Genomic DNA, 25,254 nt, shown 5'->3' on the forward strand with positions numbered 1-25,254 from the left:
TTATCCCCTTCTACAGTATGTAGAAGTTCAGATTGGGCAGGGCCAGCTCGATTGGTGGACCCCCGAGTGTTGACTAGCCAAGTGGCTTTTGCTAAATGTTTGTCCCAATTTTTGAAGGTTCCACCACCCATTGCTTTCATTGTAGTTTTCAGCAGCCCATTATACCTTTCAATTTTTCCAGAGGCTGGTGCATGATAGGGGTTGTGGTATACCCACTCGATGCAGTGCTCTATGGCCCAGGTATCTAGAAGGTTGTTTCGGAAGTGGGTACCATTGTCTGATTCAATTCTTTCTGGAGTGCCATGTCACCATAAGAAAGGTGTTTTGGGCAGTGGCATGGGGTACAGGATATGTTTCCAGCCATCCAGTGGTTGCTTCCACCATTGTAAGTACATAGCACTTGCCTTGGCGAGTTTGTGGGAGTGTGATGTAATCAATTTGCCAGGCCTCTCCATATTTATACTTCAGCCATCCTCCTCCATACCACAGAGGCTTTAACCGCTTGGCCTGTTTGATTGCAGCACATATTTCACATTCAAGGATAACCTGTGCAATAGTGTCCATGGTTAAATCCACCCCTCGATCATGAGCCCATTTGTATGTTGCATCTCTTCCCTGATGGCCTGAGGTGTCATGGGCCCACCGAGCTAAAAATAGTTCACCCTCATGCTGCCAGTCCAGATCCACCTGAGCCACTTCAATTTTAGCAGCTTGATCCACTTGCTGGTTGTTTTGATATTCTTCAGTGGCCCGACTTTTGGGTACGTGGGCATCTACGTGACGTACTTTTACAACCAGGTGCTCTAACCAGGCAGCAATATCTTGCCACAAAGTGGCAGCCCAGATAGGTTTGCCCCTACGCTGCCAGTTGCTCTGCTTCCATTGCTTTAACCATCCCCACAGAGCGTTTGCCACCATCCATGAGTCGGTGTAGAGATAGAGCATTGGCCATTTTTCCCATTCAGCAATGTTTAAAGCCAGCTGGATGGCCTTCACCTCCACAAACTGACTCGATTCACCTTGGCCTTCAGCAGCTTCTGCAACTCGTCGTGTAGGACTCCACTCAGCAGCTCTCCACTTCCCATGTTTTCCTACAGTACGACAGGACCCATCAGTAAATAGGGCACACTGCTGCTCATTTTCTGGGAGGTTGTTATATGGTGGGGCCTCTTCAGCACGCGTTACCTCTTCCTCTGGTGGCTTTCCAAAATCTTTGCCTTCTGGCCAGTCTGTAATTACTTCTAATATGCCTGGGTGATTGGGGTGAGCAGTGCAACCCACTTGCTCCATGTAGCATCCGTTGCATGATGCGCAGAGGGGACCCTTCCTTTGAACATCCAGCCCAGCACTGGCAGTCGAGGTGCCAGGAGGAGCTGTGCTTCAGTACCAATCACTTCTGAAGCAGCTTGAACTCCTTCGTATGCTGACAGGATTTCTTTTTCGGTTGGAGCATAGCAGGCCTCAGATCCTTTATATACCCGGCTCCAAAACCCAAGGGGTCGACCACGGGTTTCCCCTGGCACTTTCTGCCAGAGACTCCAGGTAGGGCCATTCTCCCCAGCTGTGGTGTGGAGCACATTTCTTACCTCTTGCCCTGTCCGGACTGGCCCGAGAGCCACCGCGGGGGGGGGAAGGTAGTAGAGATAATGTTAAGCTTGGGAAGAGGGAGGGGTGGGGGGAGGTTATCTTGTTCTCTGTCTCATTATCCTGCTGTTTGTAGTAATAAATGAATAGTTTTCCCCAAGTCGAGTCTGTTTTGCCTGTGACGGTAACTTTAAGGATTTCTCCCTGTCCTTATCTCAAACCTCGAGCCATTTTTCCTATATTTTCTCTCCCTGTTCTCTCAGAGGGTGGGGGGAGTGAGAGAGAGACTACGTAGTCTGGTCCTGATCGGAGCTGAACTACGACACTCATTCAGGCCACGATAGTCCACTGTTAACCTCCACTCTCCACTTGATTTTCTCACTGGCCATATGGAACTGCTAAAAGGTGAGCAGGACTTGCTGATCACTCCCTGGCTCTCCAGCTGATGAATCAGCTTATGGATGGGGATCAGGGAGTCTCGGTTGGTGCGATACTGCCACCGGTGCACAGTTGTGGTAGCAATTGGCACCTGTTGTTCTTCAACCTTCAGCAACCCCACAACAGAAGGATCCTCTGACAGACCAGGCAAGGTGGACAACTGTATAATTTCCTCCATCTCCAAAGCACCTACACCAAAAGCCCACCTTTTGGGTCCTTGAAATACCCCCTTCTGAGGTAATCTATACCAAGAATGCATGGAGCATCTGGGCCAGTCACTATGGGTTGCTTTTCCCACTCATTCCCTGTCAGGCTCACTTCAGCCTCCAAAACAGACAGCTCTTGGGATCCTCCTGTCACTCCAGAAATACAAATGGGTTCTGCCCCATTATATCTTGATGGCATCAAGGTACATTGTGCACCAGTATCCACTAGAGCTTTGTACTCTTGTGGGTCCGATGTGCCAGGCCATCGGATCCACACAGTCCAATAAACTCTGTTGTCCCTCTTCTCCACCTGGCTGGAGGCAGGGCCTCTCTAATCCTGGCCACTGTATTCATTGTTCATTTCTTTTAAATATGCACAAGAAGTCCCTTCAAGAGGGTCAGAACTAAAGCCACTCCTTCTACTCTGCCTATTGGAGACTAGTGCAACAGTTTTCTGGGAAGAATCATAGAATCATAGAATGGTTAGGGTTGGAAGGGACCTTCAAAGGTCATCTAGTCCAACCCCCCTGCAAGGAGCAGGGACATCCCCAACTAGATCAGGTTGCTCAGAGCCTCATCCAGCCTGGCCTTGAACGTTTCCAGGGATGGGGCTTCTACCACCTTTCTGGGCAACCTGTTCCAGTGTTCTATAACTTGCATTGTAAAAATTTTTTTTCTAATTTCCAATTTAAATCTACCCCCCACTATTTTAAAACCATTACTCCTTGTCCTATCGCAACAGGCCCTACTAAACAGCCTATCCCCATCTTTCTTGTAGGCCTCTTTGAGGTACTGGAAGACCGCTATCAGGTCTCCCCGGAGCCTCCTCTTCTGCAGGCTGAACAGCCCCAACTCTCTCAGCCTGTCCTCATAAGAGAGGTGCTCCAGCCCTTTTATCATCTGCGTGGCCCTCCTCTGGACCTTCTCCAACTGGTCCATGTCCTTCTTGTGCTGGGGGCTCCAGAACTGGACACAGTACTCCAGGTAAAGAACTTATATTTGCAATGGTTTTTCCACACAACTCACATTCACGTGCATCTAGGGCAGAGGTAGGCTTCCCATCCCACTCCCTCATGTCCTCTCCTTGGTCACGCAAGGTAAACCACAGGGTACCCCGCCCCGTATACCATCTCTCTTGAGCAGGGAAACGTTTACTCCTAAGAGCTGAAATATTGGCCTGTACTGGTGGGGAATGGGACATATCTTCTTTGAATTACTGGAACTCCTGGGACAGTTTCTCCACAGCCGAGACACAGGCCCGTAGGGAGGAAGACGGGCTTTCCTCATACTGCTGGAGTCAGCCAGCCAGTTCATCCACTGTTTCTTCCTCTCCATCTTTCCAGGTCATAACTGCCAATGAGTTGGCATATGATGATGGTGCACTTCGAACAAACTTCCGGCGCATTTGTCGTGTGCACCTGACTTCATCTGGATCCTTAGGTAACTGATCATTGTCCAGGTCATCATAAATAATCTCCAGCACAGCTAATTCCCTCAGGTACTGGATACCCTTCTCCATGGTGGCCCACTTACCTGGGTGACACATTACACCCTCCCTGAAAGGACACCTCTCCTTCACACCTGACAGGAGTCGCCTCCAGAGGCTGAGGGCTTGTGTCCCTTTTCCAACTGCTTTGTCAAAGCTCACTTCTCTAGAAATGGATCCCAGTTGCCTAGCTTCTCTGCCCTCTAATTCCAAGCTATTGGCCCCATTATCCAAGCACCGCAGCAGCCAGCTGATAATGTGCTCCCCAGGATGACGGCTAAAATCTTTTCACATGTCTTGCAGCTCGCTCAGGGATAGAAATCTGGTGCTCACTGTCTCCTTTAGGAGTTCTTCCTCTGAGAAAGAAACTGCCTGCCGAGTTCTTCCTTGGCATGAAGCAAATAAACCTTCCTCTTCTTCCTCCTGCTCCCTCCTAGAAGGGACTTCTTCATCCCTCACTAAACGAGCTGACTTCTGCTTCCAAGTCTTCTTGTATACAGGGGCACTGAGACCAGCACGGGTTCACCCTCTGATTCAGCTGCAATGCCTGTTGCTGGGGTTTGAGTCCCTACATTGCAGGTCAGTTTGTTCTCCCTCATACCATGCCATGTATTAGTATCTTGCCTTAGGGTAAATCTCAGGAGGAGATTCCCAAAAAGTGGGTTTGCAGCCCTAGACAAGACTTGGCACACATTCAAGATACATAACAAAAACATCAGAGTGGCTTGAATATCCCCCAGATCTTCAAAGTTTTCAAAAAGTGGTTTAACTACCCTGGAAGTGAAAGAATTTGGGAAGACGTCTGCATAGGAATACCAATTTATCTCTAAGGCCGTTGATGTCACCATGTCATAGATGGATGTGGCACAGCATAACAAAAGGATAACTCTCATCATTTTCCCTGAGGAGAAAAACACCACCACTGGGAACACACAGTACATACAGGAGTGAGGACAGTACAACAACATAACCAACGACTGCAACATCAGGACCAATAACAAACAACCAATACAATGAGCGAGTATTAACAAATTTGTTTCAAGCAAAAGAAAAAAAAAGTCAGAACTGATGTTATCTCAACTGTTTGAGCGCCACATTGGGCACCAAAAATAACTGTCATAGTTCAGCCCCGATCAGGACCAGACTACGCAGTCTCTCTCTCACTACCCCCCACCCTCCGAGAGAACAGGGGGATAACTGGTAAACAAAAGAAAACCAGGAAAAAACAACACAAAACACCAAAAAACCAACTAAAAAAAACCCCCATGTATATTAAGATTGAACAAAAAATAAAATTTAACAGTAATGACAGAAGAAAACAAAACAGTGATGGAACACAAATACAGTATAATGCCTTAAAACAAATCTCCACACCCAGTTTCTTCCAAGAAGCAGGGAGACTCCCTTCAACACCCTCCTCACTTTTATACTGACCATGATGTCAAATGGGATGGAATAGCCCTTTGACTAATTTGGGTAAATTAACCCCAGCTGTTAGCTAATTAGTTAACTATCCCAGCCATAGGGGCTACCAGCTTCAGTTCTCCACCCAGCTCAGGTGAATATTAACTCTATCCTAGCCAGAACCAGGACACCAGGACAGCGCTTTTCAAGCCCAAGACTGTCTGCACCAAGAGTCAGGAAAAGAAGAAGAGATATTCAGGAGAGAAGCTGGAGGAAGCAGGAAATTCCTGGGAAAGCTCCATGGCAAAAAGGAAGCATACAGGAGATGGATGCGGAGACTTGAAAGAAAGAAGGAATTCAGAAATAGGGTTGGTTTTAGGAAAGCTGCACAGCTGAGACTTGCAAGGGAGTTCAGGAGCACAACAATCAGCTGTTCCTACTTGAGGAAAAGGTCAAGAAGAAAGGAAGAGAATGTGTGGCCACTGCTGGGTTTAGTAAGAGGAGGAATAGATAGGTTTGAGGTACTCTCGGCCTTTGTCTTCTCCAGCAAGGTCTCTCAGTTGCGTGTGCCTAAAAGGCAGAGCCCAGCCAAAACACAGCAGTGGATGGAGATGGAGTCAGAGGTTACTTAGGTAAGGTCAGTCCTTAAGAGTCCGTTGCACCAGATGGGATTGATCTTAGGATGCTGAGAGACCAGGACGATGTCATAGCAGGGCTGTTCCGAGACATTTTGTGATGTCATAATGAGTGGAGGAAGCAAGAAGCAAATCTTGCATCCCTCTCCATGGAGCTGGCTGCAAGCTGTAATGAGGCAGTGCTGAGAGACAGGCCAGCACCTGAAGGTGTCTCTTGGAGGCTGGTGGGGAATCCCTTTGAGCAGGTGAAAGGACAGCAGAAGCCCACATGCAGAACAAGCGAACTTTTCCCTAGTCATGATGTTCAGGCCAGAGGGCAGAGGTGTTCAGCTGAGCACGTGGAATAGAAGAGGGAGAGCTCAGTTTGCCTTTCTCTTCACCATCAGCTGTATTTTCCACCTGTCCTTTGGGTAGAATGGCACTTGTCCCACATACGTCCTTCCTCTGCCTGACCTAAACCAGGGCAGTTGAATGTGGGTTTGATGGCCAAGCATGGGCTTGTAGTGCTACGCGAGACGCCAGGGCTCTGCAGCACAGCTGCATGCAGCTGGCACAGACAGCAGCGGCCCTGTGCAGGAAGCCCAGCCCCATTCAGAGCAGCGGTGTGACGGGCACCAGCCAGGCCATCTCAGACCAATTCAGTGCCTTTGCCCAGTGACTGAATCCCACCGCTGCAGAGACACAAGGGCTGTCCCTTCTCCATCCACTAGACGGATGACAGCACATGAACACAAAACATCTCCCACGGAGGTCTCTGCAAGTGTTCCGTCACTCTCAAACCCTCCTGGTTCTTCTCTCCCCATCGGTTAACCTTCCCATTGATGATACCATCATGGATTCATCCAACAGGTTTCACGATGTTCCTGTATCACAGGATGTCCTCACCCAAAACCGCTTTCAAAATCCTCTCTTTCTTTGCTGGGATGGGCTTCACCTCCAGGCCAAACATGCACCAGTGTCCTCAGGCTGAGGAGCACACTGTTGTGGGAGACAAAGAAGCCATTCAAGTCCTCATGGAGAATTTCGCGAGCAGTGACCCTGGGAGTACCTGGAAGGGGAGCAAATCAGCATGCCAAATCTTGTGGAGGTTGCTGGAGGGTCTTGGGACACTTTGGGAAACAGGTCTCTGTAGATGGGGTGTCAGATGGGCCAACAATGGTGAAACTCATTTGCATCTGTTACTCACCAAGAGGGAAGATCTGGTGAGGGATGTGAAAGCCAGAGTCAGCCTTAGTCGTCACGATCATTAGATACCAGGGTCTCACCTCCCCGGGAGAATGAGGAAGGAAACTAGAAAAGTGCAGATGCCCGACCTCCGAGGAGGAGGCTTTGGCCTAGTGTTGTGATTTGTAGTGGGGGAGCCCATGTGAGCAGCACAGAAGGGCAGCAGAGCTCAGTAGAGCTGGTCTTTAAGGACAGCGCTTTTCAAGTCCAAGACCGTCTGCACCAAGAGTCAGGAAAAGCAGAAGAGATATTCAGGAGAGAAGCTGGAGGAAGCAGGAAATTCCTGGGAAAGCTCCATGGCAAAAAGGAAGCATACAGGAGATGGATGCGGAGACTTGAAAGAAAGAAGGAATTGAGAAATAGGGTTGGTTTTAGGAAAGCTGCAGAGTTGAGACTTGCAAGGGAGTTCAGGGGCACAACAATCAGCTGTTCCTACTTGAGGAAAAGGTCAAGAAGAAAGGAAGAGAATGTGTGGCCACTGCTGGGTTTAGTAAGAGGAGGAATAGGTAGGTTTGAGGTACTCTCGGCCTTTGTCTTCTCCAGCAAGGTCTCTCAGTTGCGTGTGCCTAAAAGGCAGAGCCCAGCCAAAACACAGCAGTGGGTGGAGATGGAGTCAGAGGTTACTTAGGTAAGGTCAACCCTTAAGAGTCCATTGCACCAGATGGTATAAATCCTAGGATGCTGAGAGACCAGGATGATGTCATAGCAAGGCTGCTCCGAGACATTGTCTGCGGTCATAATGTCTGGAGAAAGCAAAAAGCAAGTCTCGTGTCTATCTTCTAAGAAGACCCAAGGACTAGCACGGAAATTCCAGGCTGCAGTGACAGAAGCCAAGGGCTGTGTGGCTGGGCAACAGCTCTGTGGGAAAAGGCTGTGGTGGTCCTTCAGTTTCATGAGGCAAAACAGGACCCAGCAGAGAAGGTAGCCAACAGCATCCAGGGCTGCATGAGGAGCACCACAGCCAGAAGAAGTGATTATCTCCTTCTGTTCAGCACTTTTTACACTACATCCAAAACAGTTCAGGTTTAGATGCTGTTCAATGGTGATGAGACCTTGCTGTGAGCAGGAGGTTGGCTTAGAGACCTCCTGAGCTGCCTTGCAGCACCAGTAATGGTGCATTTCCTTCCACCACAGGGCTTCTCTTGACCATGCTAGGGAAAGCAGTCTGGTTCCTCATGGCCATGGAAGTGAGCAAACATGACTTTGGCCAGATCATCTTTCTTGTTTTCTGCAAGTCACCGCTGCTCACATGCAGAGCTGCTTGGCAGGTACTTCCACACATCCTTGATAGTGCTTTTTGCTTCATCCGCTGTTTCCTTTTCCCCTCTTTTCCCCCACCAGAGATCTTCCCTTTGATCATCCTTAGCACCTCTCACAGTGGTCTTGGCTTTGCTTGGTTTGTAGCTCTTTCTGAGGTGGTCAGCATGGATAATTCTAAATTTGAAAGCAATTTCGTTGAATTAATACCTGTTTTTAGTATTTGTAGTGCCCTGCAAATCATGCTGTTTTCTTGTGAGAGACCAAAATCAGGGTGAGCCAGCTGCCTGCAAGATTAACAGCTGTCGCAATGGAGCATCAGTCTGGGAGAACACTGAGAATCTCTGGGATTCAGTCAACAGAAACATCCTGAAGTTCACAAGCAGAAGCAACAAGTCCTGCATTGAGGGGAAAGAATAACCTTGTACCTCAGGGCAGGCTAGGACCTGGCTGGCTGAGCAGGGACCCTAAGGAGGAGGGCCCTGGCCCAAGGAGGGATGCCATATGAGCCAGTAGAACATGCTCACCATAAGTGAGATCAGCTGGGTAGGCAGCTGCATTAGGAACCATGTGGCCACTCAGAAAAGGGGAGTTACCATCCCCCTTGACTGAGAACTGTTGTGGCCACATTTTGACTGATGCATACCCCTGTTGGGTTTCCTGCTGTAGACAACTTGGGAGGAACTGGAGAGTGCCCAGAAGAGATCTTCCAAGATGAAGTCTCATGTACATGGCCTCTGTGGGGATCCTGAGGCATTTGGGCTTTTGCCTGCTGAGACAGAGCCTCAGAGGAGCACGATCAGAGACTTCAGCTCCTTGAAAAATGGACTGAGAGTGGATGGATTTGTGTGCGTGTCTGTGTCCACCCAGAGGGAGTTTGGACCAGCCCAAGGCTTTGTGTGTCAAGGGACAGCCAGGGACGGTGGGGAGAAATCAGTAGTGGTAGTGAGATGCTCATATGAGAACAAGAAGAAGAGGATTAGGTGTCCACAGCTTTCAAGGAAACAGGTGTAAGCGTAGGGCAGCAGAGGACAGCCTGTGTTGGAGATTGTTGAGGGAGCTGACAATGCTGAATACCCTCATCAGAGCTGACATCTTTCTCCCCTTGGCCATGGCTGTTGTCTGTGCCACCTAGGAGAAACTTATCATGACAGCACCAGAGCCTCATGGACTCCTCTTCCCCACTCAGGAACAGGGAGGTGTCACAGCCTGTTCTTGCACTTGGCGTTGCACATCATCCCCACATCACACTGCCCCAGAAAGAGTCTCAAGAAACCTGTGAGGGACAGGATCTCCCTTTCCAGTGCCTAGGGGTCAGGGCTTGGCCCTCTGGCTTCATATAACACATCCAGGTTTACTCAGCATCTGTTCCACCTCTACATTTCCTTTGCCTGTCATCTCTGCCTCCAGGTTTCTGCTCTCACCAGCCCCAGGGAGGCTTTGTCAGTAATGTCCCTCAGTGGGACCCATTACGGCTCCAAGAAACTTGGAGTTTGTATCTGACTTTGACTTCTGGAGAGGTTTCATCAACTTCCTCACTGTGTCTGAGGTTCATGGACTTTGTTCCAAACCCACCAGAGAGGTCATTAAAATCCTTGGTCTGGTCCTCTGCTGCTGAGCTGCTCCAGGCTCCTGGGACGCAGGGAGCTCACGGCAAGGAGGCAGGACGGCAGAGAGACAGCTCTGCCCAGGAGCAGCTGCTCTGCAAAGCACAGCAGTGTGAGGGCACTGCTGCAGGCACTGGTGTGATATAAGAGAGGCAGAGGGACATTAAAGGCAGCTGGCAGTGGGAGGGCAGCTGAAAGCTCATCGTGGGAAAGGTCTTTGCAGCCTGTGACACGGTAAGTCTCTAGGTGTAGGGCAACGCAGTTGCCGTTCCAGGCGGGAACTTGTAAAGCTGCCGTAGCCCACAACCTATGGGATGTCTCTGGAGTGTGGAGGAGGAGGAGATGCTCCAGAGCAGGGATTTCCTGCTGCACTGCCAGAGGGACAGGGCACAACGGCTGCCTGCTCCCAGGGACGGCTGCAGGGTGTGAATGTGTGTGTGCAGCCAGGGGTGCCCAGGGCTGTCCTTCAGAGCAGGGTCCCTGCGCCCCAGGGGCTGTGTGCTGGGGCAGGGACTCTGCCTCTGCCAGGCTCAGCACTCAGCCTCCCTTTGTGAGCTCCCCATGGTGTCTGGGGAAAGAAGCTGTGGTAGGAAGGACAAACCTCCATCAGGGTAGGGTCCTTCTGCTGACAAGAGGGTGCTGCATGGCTCAGAGCTTCTCACAGCTCCACATCGCTCAAAGGACATGGGCAGAGGCAGCTTTTCAAGGAGCACAACAAGGCAGGGGCTGCCTGGAAGGAAAGGTGCTTTCCAGGGTCTGTGCTCTCGGTTTCCTGCTGTGACTGTGAGGGAACAGCAATGCAGCTTTGGGTTTGGACAAGAGAAAGACGCTCCTATAGCGTTACACTGACAGATCAGCAGGTCTGTGAGCAACTTGATAAAGCTCCTTCAGCCATTCCTTTGCCTACAGAAAGCTCAGTCATCTCTTCAGTGTTTTTCTGACCTGCTCCTTAGGGCTGGCCAACAGAAAGATGGGCCTGGGCAGTATCTTGCTGCCAGGAGGTTTCTTGAGGGGACAGGTGAGCACACGGTGGGTGTGATGGGCTCTGTGAGTTGTAGCCTCTGCAGCCAGAGCTCCAGCACAGGAGACTCTCCCCAGTGCCCCTCTGTCCCTCCATGGCCTTGCCGCCCTGGGCAGAAGCATTTGGGCATTTCTCCTCCTTTCTCTACCTGCCCCTGCTGCTGCCTTAGCAAGCAGAAACCGGAGCTCAAGCCAGGGAGTTCCATCAAGGATTTCTGGAAAGAGAGAGATTTGGAGGAATGATGGCTCCATGAGAAGTGGAGTAAGTTTTGCTCAGAGAACTAAGTCCCTTCACTGTCTCTTCCTGCTTGGACAGGTCCCTGTGCCCAGGGGAAGGAAATGTCCAACTGCAGCTCCATCACTGAGTTCCTCCTCCTGGCATTCGCAGACACACGGGAGCTGCAGCTCTTGCACTTCTGGCTCTTCCTGGGCATCTACCTGGCTGCCCTCCTGGGCAACGGCCTCATCATCACTGCCATAGCCTGCGACCACCACCTCCACACCCCCATGTACTTCTTCCTCCTCAACCTCTCTGTCCTTGACCTGGGCTGCATCTCTGTCACCATTCCGAAATCCATGGCCAATTATCTCTGGGACACCAGAGGCATCTCCTACTCAGGATGTGCTGCGCAGGCCTTTTCATTTATCTTCTTGATCGCAGCAGAGTTTTATCTTCTCACTGTCATGGCCTATGACCGGTACGTTGCCATCTGCAGACCCCTGCACTACGGGACCCTCCTGGGCAGCAGAGCTTGTGTCCACATGGCAGCAGCTGCCTGGGGCAGTGGGTTTCTCTATGCTCTGCTGCACACTGCCAATACATTTTCACTGCCACTCTGCCAGGGCAATGCTGTGGACCAGTTCTTCTGTGAAATCCCCCAAATCCTCAAGCTCTCCTGCTCAGACTCCTACCTCAGAGAAGTTGGAATTATCATTGTTAGTGTCTCCTTTTCTTTGGCATGTTTTGTTTTCATTGCTGTGTCCTATGTGCAGATCTTCGAGGTCGTGCTGAAGATCCATTCTGACCTAAGACAGCACAAAGCCTTTTCCACGTGCCTCCCTCACCTGGCTGTGGTCTCCCTGTTTATCAGCACTGCCATGGTTGCCTACCTGAAGCCCCCCTCCATCTCCTCCCCATCTGTGAACCTGGTGGTGTCATTTCTGTACTCGGTGGTGCCTCCAGCAGTGAATCCCGTTATCTACAGCATAAGGAACAAGGAGATCAATGGTGCCTTGTGGAACGTATACGAATACATGTTCTTCTATCACTAATAAGGACCTACCATCTTCATATAACTCCTAGAAATGCAGTGAAATCCCATCATGTCTTCTGTTCTTCTATTTTTATTGTTTTTGTTTTTTAAACTTGTGATAATATGGATTGTAATTATGTATTATTCATACAACTTCTTCTTAATCTTGAGACCCCTTTTTTTTTCTCTCTGGTAAACCCAATGTACATAAGGAACTGGGCTCATTGCAAAGATAAAGAACATAGTCATTTGCCTCTCCTTTCTCTCGCAGATCTCCTCTCAAGCTTGGGGCCCAGCCCCAGCAGATAGAAGTGATTCAGGATCCAAGAGCCCAGCTGCCACATGAAGGAGCATCCCCAGTTCCCCTGAGGGCTGCCCCTCGCTTCACGGTGGGCACTGTCCCTCTGCCACATGCAAGCCAAGGCTGCTTCTCCCCTGGAGCCATGGCCAAGCACAGCAGCAGGACATGGCCTTTTCAGTGCTGGTGTCTCACTTCCACACTGTCCTGCTGTGCCCTTGCATTTGGGCTACCTCCAAGGTCTTGTGTAACTTTGGACACTCCCGTTGTGTCCACAGTGGCATCCCTGTGGCTGCAGGCAGCAGCAGGCAGTGTGAACCACTGTGTCAGAGCTGGCCTCCGTGCAAGGACCACCATAACCAAAGGGGTTCTTCAGGGCAAGGCCAGAAGACTGGATGCCTCTTCCAAAACCAGTGTCAGGAATAGATCCAAGGAGCAGCTCCCTCAAAAAGACTTTTGCTCTTCTGGGGTTCGTGATGGTTACATGGACACAAGCTCGGAGCCACAACTGGACATGTTAGGGACCCAGGGCTGGAGAGAGACCTCCCTTCTTGGCTGCACATGTTCAAGCAGACAGCAACTGGTCTTTGATTTATCTGCCTGGCACTGTCCCTCCTGCAGTGGGGCTGATGGCAGATGCCATCCTGGAGAGGAAGTGGGAGCTGCCAGGAGAGCTCAGGGCATCTCCAGGGACAGTATGTGAGTCTGGGTGGGCAGTGAGTGGCAGCCCATAAAGTAAACAGCCAACCAAGGCAGAGTCTCCTGGAGGATGAGGTGAACCTGAGGACACCATGGGCTGATGAGGGCCCTGCAATGCCAGGAGAGGCTGTGAGGAGCCAGAAGGCAAAGGGACACAAGACTGGAGAGTGGTTCAGGACACCCTTTTGGAAACCCCATGGGCTGGATCTAGTGCAGCCCTCCCTTGCTCTTTGTGCCATTGGAGACACCCCATAGTCCTGCTAAGCCTTGTCTTTGGCTCTTGGTCCATCAAGGGAAGATGGAAAGGGCCTCAGGAGCACCGAACTCTGTTGTCATAGTTCAGCCCTGATTGGGACCAGACTACGCAGTTTCTCTCTCTCTTCCCCCACCCTCCAAGAGAACAGGGGGAGATAATATAAGAAAAAAAGACTTGAGGTTTGAGGTAAGGACAGGGAGAAAATCCTTAAAGTTACTGTTTCAGGCAAAACAGACTCAACTTGGGGAAAAATATTCATTTATTAATAAAAACAAAGCAGGATAATGTGACAGAGAACAAGATAACCACCCCCAACCCCTCCCTCTTCCCAGGCTTAACATTATCTCTACTACCTTCCCCTCCCTGAGCGGCACAGGGGGGAAGAGGGAATGGGGGTTGCGGTCAGTCCATCAGACGTTGTTTTACACCACGGCTTCAGTGTCGGGGAAAGAACTCCTCACATTCCTCCCCTGCTCCAGCGTGGGGTCCCTCCCATGGGCTGCAGTCCTTCGTGAAACTGCTCCGGCGTGGGTCATCTCTTCCATGGAGTGCAGTTCCTCCAGAACAGCTGCCCCAGAGGGGCCTCCACGGGCCACAGCCTCCTTCAGGCCTTCACCTCCTCTGGCGTGGGGGCCTCCATGGGCTGCAGGGGGACAACCTGCTCCACCATGGTCATCACCATGGGCTGCAAGGGAATTCTGCCCAGGAGCTGCATTACTGCTCATCTTCCTTCTTTACTGACCTTGGCATCTGCAGCTGTTCCGCTCACAAGAAAAAATCTTCACAGCAGGAAGGCAGACACCTCTCAGGATCTCTTCACATCTCATCTCCTCTCCTCTTCTTTCAGCCGGGCCAGGCTGAGTCGGGCCCAGTCGGCAGCCCGGCGGGAGGCCAGAGGGTGAGGCCTGCAAGGCCCACAAGGCTCGTGCCTCCCCCTCTTTGCCCCTGCTTCAGCTTCTTCACATCCTCTCTCCTTCTTTTTTTTTTTTTTTTTTTTTCTTTCCCTGTCTTAAATACATTATTGCAGAGGCATTATCACAGAACATTCTGCTGCCTTGGCCACTCAGCTCTAGGCCTGGCTGAGTCCAGTGAACAAAGGGGAAACAACTTCTAGCAGTTTCCTACAGAAGCTACCACCATAGTCCCCCCTTAATAAATAAAATGAGAACACCAGGGGTGCCTGAAGCGCCCACATGGGACTGGGAAATGTGACCCAGGGCTGATGGGAGCATTTCTGGAGCAGGAGATGGTGGACAGGCAGGGTAGGCCAAAGCATCTCAGTTGAGACAACTCATTTCTCTCCCTTGAGGACAAGGGAAAATATGAATAATGGCACCCGAGCTGTCCAGTGTTGGAGGAGAATGAGAAATGAGTGGGTCTCGATGCTGCAGAGCCTGCCGGAAGACATTTCTATAGCCCAGATCTGCTGTGATTAGCGCAGGCTGTTCAAAAAAGAGCTTTTCACTCACTTTGTCTCTTTGCGTCCCTCTGTGAATCGAAGGAGCACATGGCTTCAGAGTGTGACATGCTGTGAGCAAATATGGACAAACAGCGTCCAGGGCAGGGAGTGCTTTGGGGGCTCCTGGGCTCTGTGCTTGACACAAAATGTATTTTCCTTTGGTCTAAGGCCATGCACTGTGGAAAGCAAACTTCAGAGGAGGTAAGGTGGGCTTAATATAGAGCAGAGGAGTGCATTTTTTTTTTCAAATTGAACTAGAAATTCATTTAGTTTCTTTTTTTTTATAATTAAGAAACATCATTCTGTATCCAGGTGTGCATCATTCCCCAAGTAAAACAAGTGGAAACTGGTGTCAATGGGCAAAATCAGGCAGCTACAGGCTGGAGTGGAGAAAGCTCTGATCTGAACAGAGGTGCTGCCAGTCCCAGGTGGCTGAGGAGAGACGTGTGAGGTTGTACACGGCGATGAAGACTGCCCATAGAGTGTCTGACATACAGGGTCTTGACTTCCCTACATATTCCGATTCAATCAGGACTCCAGATCAGTATCAACAGGAGTTTGCTGATGGCACTTAATGCATAAGCAGGAAAAATGGTGTGGTGCATAAAGAATAAATAGTTTCTTACTGACATTTATCATTGAGAACTTTGTACTTTGACTACACTCCTGTAGCCTCTCAAATTAGCCACCTAAGAACGGAGGAATTGAATTATGCCCAGAGTCTTGGCTTGTTAGGGCATTTTGCATGTTAATGAGCCCTCTGGTGCCAAGTTCCTGAACTGCAGGCACCGAAAATGGATTCAAGGGGCCTCTAGAGCAGTCAAAGTCAACAGCAAACCTCCAAGTCTCTGGGGATGGCAGTGGGCCCCACTGAGGGCCATCACTGAAGAGCCCATGAAGGAATGAAGAGATAAGGTTGCTGTCCCTGCGAGCTGGTGAAGTAGGAAGTCAGAGGCACTGCTTACAGGTTGAAAATCCAGTGTTAAGGTGACTGTGAAAGCCCTTGACGTGTTCCATTGAGCAGGATGATCTAGTAGTGACACCATATCCTGGGCAGGGGGATCCTTTCCCTCACGGGATGCTGAGGGCCATTCCTGGGAGCACTGAGATGTGAGGGTGTGTGATGCTGAGTGCAGGAGAGCAGTAGGACACCTCCCAGCCTCTATGGAGAGTGGGGAATGGGAAAAAAGCCTTGTGGCTGTAAGGAACTGGTGTACTCCTAGGGGTCTCACTGGAAGACACAGTAGCCACAGTAAAAAGGAAAAGGATTTCAGTTCTGTTGGGGGGTTCCAGTCTCAACAAAGAGACCATCTCCACCCCTGCTTCCCCACCTCACTGTGACCCCTTGCTGTCCCAAGTTTGACTGAACTCACAATGGCTGTGAGTTCCCCATCACCTGTGCAGCTTCTTCCAAAGCCCTGCTAATGCTCCTCAGGTACTAAAGGTGCCAGCCCCTGACTCCCTTCACTCCTCTTTTTAGCTTCATGTCCCAGCCCTGAACTGCTGCCTGAACATCTACCTGCTTCTGCTGCCTCAACATCAAAACTGATCATATTTCACTTGAGCATGACACACTCCCATCCCTCGCCATTTCACATCTTCTTCCTCTCTTTTACACACACACTGCCACGCACACACCACTGCACCCCTGCACTCCCATGTGTCTCACAATCTTTCCTCTTCCCCCGCAGCGATGGGAACTCAGCCCAGGACGTTTGTGCATCTTGCATGCACATGGATGTTTCCTGAGGTCCATCCAAGCATGGAGAGTGAAGGAAGAAAACAGAGGTGTCTCAGGGCTGAAGGCCACCCATGGCATGAAGAGACAGAGGACAGTGTCTCCATGTGTCCCTTGTGCCTGTCTCCCAGACATTCTTCTTGTCCACTGCCAACAAGTTGTTCTGTGCCAGCCCCTCTCCCAGGAAAAGTCTCCTGGCCCGGGGGCTCCTCAGGCTGCTGCGGCTCCCCAGCAATAAAGAAAGCTGCCCCGAGCTGGTGCATTCAGAAATAGGTTTCTCTTGGTTATTGATCCCTCCTGGAAGCACAGAGTTGCTCCTTTGCTCTTCCCCAGGGGTGTCCCTGCCCCCAGAGAGGGTTTCACCAAAGCAGTGTGTCCATGCTGACCTGACTTGCTGCTCCTGACCCCTCCCTGTGCTCTCCACATGGCCCTGAGCTGCTGGCCCTGCTCTGCAGAGTGAGGGAGCTGTGGTGACAACGCCATGGGGTGACAGTCCCAGGCAGACCCCTGTTGATCACCGTCTCCAGGGTAACCAGGAATCCACATGTTAAGCCTCAGCCCAGGTCCATTCTCGAACACGTTGCCCCACGCCCTCCTCCCCTCATCCCATGGAGAACCCCGGCACAGCAGCACGGCACTGTGGGGGCATTTCCTTCAGCATGACCTCACCTTTGGAAGAAGAGCCCAACCTCCAGACACTCCCATTGTAGAAACTCTCTTTTATTACAGTGATACAGCATGGGAGGCTAACAGTACCATTGTCTCAGACACATGTGAACAGAACTCTGGGTCAGACAGGCTGGGTCCATGCCTCTGGTGAAGTGGAGTGCGTGTAGGCATGGACAAACATGCTTAGCATAGACAGAATACCCAAAGCACAGAAGAACGCCAAGGTGCAATGACTTCTGTAGAGACATAGGCAGCTCAATGCTTCTGAGAAAGAGCTGATTGAATCAGGTTCTGCACTGTGTCTTTCAGCTCCTGGTTCCTCATGCGGGGGTTCACTGCTGGAGGCACCACCGAGTACAGAAATGACACCAGCAGATCCAACAATGAGGAGGAGATGGAGGGGGGCTCTAGGTAGGCAAATGTGCCAGTGCTGATAAACAAGGAGACCACAGCCAGGTGAGGGAGGCACGTGGAAAAGGCTTTGTGCTGTCCCTGCTCAGAGGGGATCCTCAGCACAGCCCTGAAGATCTGCACATAGGACACCACAATGAAAACAAAACAGACAAAACCAAAACAAGCACTGAGCACCACAAGCCCAGCTTCCCTGAGGTAGGAGTCTGAGCAGGAGAGCTTGAGGATCTGGGGGATTTCACAGAAGAACTGGTCCACAGCATTGCCCTGGCAGAGTGGCAGTGAAAATGTATTGGCAGTGTGCAGCAGAGCATGGAGAAACCCACTGCCTCAGGCAGCTGCTGCCATGTGGACACAAGCTCTGCTGCCCAGGAGGGTCCCGTAGTGCAGGGGTTTGCAGATGGCAATGTAGCGGTCATAGGCCATGATGGTGAGTAGTCAGTACTCTGCTGACGTCAAAAAGGAAAAGACCTGTGCCACACATCCTGAGTAGGAGATGTTCCTGCTGTTCCAGAGGGAATTTGCCATGGATTTGGGAACAGTGGTGGAGATGGAGCCAAGGTCGAGCAGGGAGAGTTTGAGGAGGAAGAAGTACATGGGGGTGTGTAGGTGGTGATCGCAGGCTATGGCAGTGATGATGAGGCCGTTGGCCAGGAGGGCAGCCAGGTAGATGCCAGGAAGAGCCAGAAGTACAAGAGCTGCAGCTCCCGTGTGTCTGCGAATGTGTTCTGGTTTTGTAAGTGAGGGGGGGCCTAAGGTGGTAGCTTCTGTAGGAAACTGCTAGAAGTTGCCCCCTTTGTTCAGTGGACTTGGCCGGGCCTAGGGCGGACCCGCTGCTGGCCAAGGACGAGCCAATTGGTAGCAGAATGTCCCGTGATAACGCCTCTGCGATAACGTATTTAAGAAGGGGAAAACAGGAAAAAGAGGGGGAGAAGATGTGAAGCAGCTGAGCGGGGGCAGAGAGGGGGAGGCACAAGCCTCGTGGGCCTTGCAGGCCTCACCCTCTGGCCTCCCGCCGGGCAGCAGACTGGGCCCAACTCGGCCCGGCCCGGCTGCAAGAAGTGGAGAGGAGATGAGAAGTGAATAAGATGTAAAAAGGATCCTGAGAGACATGTGCCAGCCTGTTGTGAGGAACGGCTGCAGACGCCAAGGTCAGTGAAGAAGGAGGGGGAGGAGTAATGCGGCTCCTGGCCAAGATTCCTCTGCAACTCGTGGTGAAGACCATGGTGGAGCGGGTTGTCGCCCTGCAGCCCATGGAGGTCCCTGGAGGGGCAGAGATCCACCTGCAGCCCGTGGAGGACCCCACGCCGGAGCAGGTGGAGGCCTGAAGGAGGCTGTGGCCCATGGAGGGCCCGCTGGGACAGCTGTTCTAGAGGTACTGCACCCCGTGGAAGAGATGACCCACGCCGGAGCAGTTCCACGAAGGACTGTGGCCCGTGGGAGGGACCCCAGGCTGGAGCAGAGGAGGAATGCGAGGAGTTCTTCCCCTGACGATGATACAGCGGTGTAAAACAATGCGTGATGAACTGACCGCGACCCTCATTCCCTTTCCCCCCCCCGTGCCGCTCGGGAGGGGAAGGTAGTAGAGATAATGTTAAGCCCGGGAAGAGGGAGGGGTGGGGGGAGGTTATCTTGTTCCCTGTCTCATTCTCCTGCTAATTTTAGAAATAAATGAATAGTTTTCCCCAAGTCGAGTCTGTTTTGCCCGTGACGGTAACTTTAAGGATTTGTCCCCGTCCTTATCTCAAACCTTGAGCTGTTTTTTCTTATATTTTCTCTCCCTGTTCTCTCAGAGGGTGGGGGGAGTGAGAGAGAGACTGCGTAGTCTGGTCCTGATTGGGGCTGAACTACGACAGAATGCCAGGAGGAGGAACTCAGTGATGCAGCTGCTGTTGGACATCTGCTGCTTCTGGACATGGGAACACCTGAAAGGACAAAAAGTCATTGAAAAGCTTGAGAGACTTTTCTGAGCCAAACCAAAAATTTTCGTACAGACTCTTCCCTTCCTAAACATCTTGTCCTTTTTTTTTTTTTCTTCCATTTCTGAAGACCTTCCTTCTCCTCCATGGCTGAAGCTCTGGTTTGGTGCTGGCTGAATGTGCCATGAGGAGCTGGGCCTCCACCTGCTGCCTGCCCAGGTGTCAGCCCTGCTCTGCAGCAGGGAGTACATGGGAACGGGGGAAGCAGGGTCCAGCTCTGGTGTTCAACACTGTGAGAACGCCACAATGCAGAAGGGCTTGTCAGCATCTGCACCTCCATTTCTAAAGAAGGAGAATGGTAGAATGCAGATTGAACGTGTAGGTCTTTTGGGGTTTGATTTTTTTTTTAATTTTTTCCATATTAATAGGAAATTATTTTGAGATGCCAGTAACCCCCAGCATTTCTGCTGCACTCAGGGAGAACTGAGTGAGTCTTGTATGAGAAGAGAATTGCTGTGGCTTAGTGCAGAGTGAGGCGAGCTGGTCTGTCCCTCAGTCCCAGGGGCTCTGGGCTTGCAGCATTCTGAGATAAACGCAATCGTACTGCTATGTTTCCAAAAAAGCCAGCAAGCCCTGCTGAAAGAACAAGGATTCACTGCAGACCACTAAATGTCTCACCCTTACTCAAGATCTCAGTGCCTCGCTTCTAGCCCACAGCACTCAGGCTCATTTCACCAACCCAACAGCAGGGTTTTGGCCTCAGCATCTCTGTGCTGAACCATGGAGTGTTCAGGTAACACAGGTAACACAGAGATGTTTTCATCCTGAAAGGAAACTCACAGCTTGGAAGGATACTAGAAGAAGTTACACTAAGTGTTTCATGATGGTATCTCACTGAGGGAAAAGCAGCTGATGCCCCAGCCCCACAGCCTGCATTGCCCACAGCCCCACAGGTGAAAGCTGGGACACTTGTTCCCATGGACACAGCTGCAGGAAAGGACCCACAAGATCAGGGGGGGACTCTGCAGCTCGAACTCCCCTCCCCAGACAGCCTGACAGCAAGAACAAGATCCCAGCAGCAACACCACAGAGAGGTGGAGGCACAAGGGCAAATACAGCCAGGGTGCGGCTGAGAGAGGACAGGGCAGAGGCAGGCGGGCACTGGGGACAGCGTCCCCCTCCCCCAGCTGTGCGTGCCCCCTCCCCGACACCACCATTGCCGGGCAGCTGCTCTCAGCCCCTGTGCTCTGCAGGTTTCAGTTTCCTCTCAATTCCCTGATCATATCCCTGCTGCCTGGGAATTTTCCTCCTGGCAGCTGTTTCCCCGTGCCATGACTTTTCCCTGTCAGCACTCACAGACCCCATCCCACCCTCTGTGCACTCACCCTGCCCTACACACACCTGCCTGTTTGCAGGGCACTGCCTGGGTGCCTGTTCCTGTTTGGAGGTTCCAAAGGCCAGGGCAGGACAACCCTGCTGGGTGCAGCATGGGTGATGCTGGTGCTGTCCCTGGGCAGAGGAGTGGCTGAAGGCACTTGAGGAGGCTTTTAGCAGACCAGCTGACCACTCACAGTTACAGCTCAGGAATTTTAGTAAGTTCTTCCAACTTGACAGCTCCTTTTTCCATTTATTATTTTTTTTTAACCTCTCCAGCCCCTGAAATAAGACTCTAAAACGTCAAACTCTGGGAGATCCTTAGATTTGCAGTAATTCTGCCCTGACCTTACACTTAAAAAGCCCCCTCAGAAATGTCCTGGGGTGATCTGGAGCTGTGAGCAGCCTTGACAAACGCAGCAACCTCTTGACAGCAAAAGAACCCTCTCCTGCCAGGAGTTGTTTCTTCTACCCACAACTTCTCCCCACAGCACTGTTCAGAGCTCCCTAGGATAGATGAATTTCGACCACGGCAAGATAAAAATCCCTGCTGTGGCACACAGCACCCTGGGGTGCAGGGACCTTGTTCTGAAGGACAGCCGACATGCTCTGTCCCACTGAGGGTGCAGCAGAGAAGCTGTGCTCCAAAGAACGTCCTTTTTCTCTACACTGGGGAAACTGTGGGAGTCTTCCTGACAGATTCCATGGACTGTGGGATGTGCCAGCTTTTGGAGGAACATGAGTTGCCCTGGAGTCAGAGAATTACCCTGAAAAGTGCTGTGAAGATTTTTCTCAGAGTGAGCTCTCCTCTCTCCTCCCACCCCAGGCTGCCTCTCACCTCTCTCTGCCTCGCTCCTCGCCCCTCAGCTCCTGCAGGCAGAGCCCTCAGCCCTGCTGCGCTTGGCAGAGGAGCTGCTCCTGGGCAGAGCTGTCTCTCTGCAGCGCTGCCCTGTTACCAGCAGCTCCCTCCATCCCAGGAGCCCGGCCCAGCTCAGCAGCAGAGGCCCAGCCCAAGGCAGCAGTTTCTCTGTCCCCTCTGGGCTCCCTCCAGCTGTCCCTGGGGCTGCAGGGGAACCTGCTGGGAAACAGCCTGAAGCCATCACTGATGGTCCCTGCCTCAGCTGGGCAGACACACTGCTCTCCAGCAGTGTACTTTCTCATACCATACTCAGCTCTAAGTTCAAGAATCACCTTTTCACACCTCCGTTTTAGGCAGGACACCCAGACAGCAGCTGACAGGAATCTCCTTTACCGCTGAGGGGAGAGATTCAGTTGAGTAAATTGAGGTATCCCATCTTGGGTTTTCAGTCCTCAGGACAGAACAGGAGCAAGTTCACCCCCATGGCTGCCACAAACCCACACCAGGTAGGATTGCTCTTGCCTCAGCTCAGATCTGCACAAAACACCGTTGTTTCAGCTCCCATGGTAATTAATAAAGATGGAGGTCAGGAGAGAGCTGTTCAGACACAGACACCTGGTGGTATCTGAGGTGCCAAATGTGGATGAAGACAGATGGACCTCCCTGCAAGCTGTAACGAGGCAGTGCTGAGAGACAGGTCAGCACATGAAGGTGTCTCTTGGGGGCTGGTGGGGAATCCCTTTGAGCAGGTGAAAGGACAGCAGAAGCCCACAGGCAGAACAAGCGAACTTTTCCCTAGTCATGATGTTCAGGCCAGAGGGCAGAGGTGTTCAGCTGAGCACGTGGAATAGAACAGGGAGAGCTCAGTTTGCCTTTCTCTTCACCATCAGCTGTATTTTCCACCTGTCCTTTGGGTAGAATGGCACTTGTCCCACATACGTCCTTCCTCTGCCTGACCTCAATCAGGGCAGTTGAATGTGGGTTTGATGGCCAAGCATGGGCTTGTAGTGCTACGCCAGATGCCAGGGCTCTGCAGCACAGCTGCATGCAGCTGGCACAGACAGCAGCGGCCCTGTGCAGGAAGCCCAGCCCCATTCAGAGCAGCGGTGTGACGGGCACCAGCCAGGCCATCTCAGACCAATTCAGTGCCTTTGCCCAGTGACTGAATCCCACCGCTGCAGAGACACAAGGTCTGTCCCTTCTCCATCCACTAGACGGATGACAGCACATGAACACAAAACATCTCCCACGGAGGTCTCTGCAAGTGTTTCGTCACTCTCAAACCCTCCTGGTTCTTCTCTCCCCATCGGTTAACCTTCCCATTGATGATACCATCATGGAGTCATCCAACAGGTTTCACGATGTTCCTGTATCACAGGATGTCCTCACCCAAAACCGCTTTCAAAATCCTCTCTTTCTTTGCTGGGATGGGCTTCACCTCCAGGCCAAACATGCAGCAATGTCCTCAGGCTGAGGAGCACACTGCTGTGGGAGACAAAGAAGCCATTCAAGTCCTCATGGAGAATTTCATGACCAGTGACGCTGGGAGTAGCTGGAAGGGGAGCAAATCAGCATGCCAAATCTTGTGGAGGTTGCTGGAGGGTCTTGGGACACTTTGGGAAACAGGTCTCTGTAGATGGGGTGTCAGATGGGGCAACAATGGTGAAACTCATTTGCATCTGTTACTCACCAAGAGGGAAGATCTGGTGAGGGATGTGAAAGCCAGAGTCAGCCTTAGTCGTCACGATCATTAGATACCAGGGTCTCACCTCCCCAGGAGAATGAGGAAGGAAACTAGAAAAGTGCAGATGCCCGACCTCCGAGGAGGAGGCTTTGGCCTAGTGTTGTGATTTGTAGTGGGGGAGCCCATGTGAGCAGCACAGAAGGGCAGCAGAGCTCAGTAGAGCTGGTCTTCAAGGACAGCGCTTTTCAAGTCCAAGACCGTCTGCACCAAGAGTCAGGAAAAGCAGAAGAGAGATTCAGGAGAGAAGCTGGAGGAAGCAGGAAATTCCTGGGAAAGCTCCATGGCAAAAAGGAAGCATACAGGAGATGGATGCGGAGACTTGAAAGAAAGAAGGAATTGAGAAATAGGGTTGGTTTTAGGAAAGCTGCAGAGCTGAGACTTGCAAGGGAGTTCAGGGGCACAACAATCAGCTGTTCCTACTTGAGGAAAAGGTCAAGAAGAAAGGAAGAGAATGTGTGGCCACTGCTGGGTTTAGCAAGAGGAGGATTAGATAGGTTTGAGGTACTCTTGTCCTTTGTCTTCTCCAGCAAGGTCTCTCAGTTGCGTGTGCCTAAAAGGCAGAGCCCAGCCAAAACACAGCAGTGGATGGAGATGGAGTCAGAGGTTACTTAGGTAAGGTCAGTCCTTAAGAGTCCGTTGCACCAGATGGGATGGATCTTAGGATGCTGAGAGACCAGGATGATGTCATAGCAAGGCTGTTCCGAGACATTTTGTGATGTCATAATGAGTGGAGGAAGCAAGAAGCAAATCTTGCATCCCTCTCCATGGAGCTGGCTGCAAGCTGTAATGAGGCAGTGCTGAGAGACAGGCCAGCACCTGAAGGTGTCTCTTGGGGGCTGGTGGGGAATCCCTTTGAGGAGGTGAAAGGACAGCAGAAGGCCACATGCAGGACAAGCGAACTTTTCCCTAGTCATGATGTTCAGGTGTCGTATTTCAGCCCCGATCGGGACCAGACTATGCACTCTCTCTCTCGCTCCCCCCACCCTCCGAGAGAATAGGAGGAGATGACATAAGAAAAACAGCTGAAGATTTGAGATAAGGTCGGGGAGAAATCCTTAAAGTTACCGTTACGTGTAAGACAGACTCGACTTGGGGAAAACTATTCATTTATTTCTAAAATTAGCAGGAAAATGAGACAGGGAACAAGATAACCTCCCCCCACCCCTCCCTCTTCCCGGGCTTAATATTATCTATACTACCTCCCCTCCCGAGCGGCACGGGGAGGGGAAAGGGAATGGGGGTTGCGGTCAGTCCATCAGATGTTGTTTACGCCGCTGTGTCATCATCGGGGGAAGAACTCGCATTCCTGCTCTGCTCCAGCCTGGGGTCCCTCCCATGCGCCACATTCCTTCGTGAAACTGCTCTGGCGTGGGTCATCTCTTCCACGGGGTGCAGTCCCTCCAGAACAGCTGTCCCAGCATGGGCCCTCCAGGGGCCACAGCCTCCTTCAGGCCTCCACCTGCTCCGGCGTGGGGTCCTCCACAGGCTGCAGGTGGATCTCTGCCCCTCCGTGGACGTCCATGGGCTGCAGGGCGACAACCTGCTCCACCATGGTCTTCACCACAAGTTGCAGAGGAATCTTGGCCAGGAGCCACGTTACTCCTCCCCCTCCTTCTTCACTGACCTTGGCGTCTGCAGCCGTTCCTCACAACAGGCTGGCACATGTCTCTCAGGATCCTTTTTACATCTTATTCACTTCAACTGCTCATTTCCT

This window comes from Chlamydotis macqueenii, chromosome 8 (assembly GCF_036417535.1).
Source record: "Chlamydotis macqueenii isolate bChlMac1 chromosome 8, bChlMac1.mat, whole genome shotgun sequence".
Classification (NCBI taxonomy): domain Eukaryota; kingdom Metazoa; phylum Chordata; class Aves; order Otidiformes; family Otididae; genus Chlamydotis; species Chlamydotis macqueenii.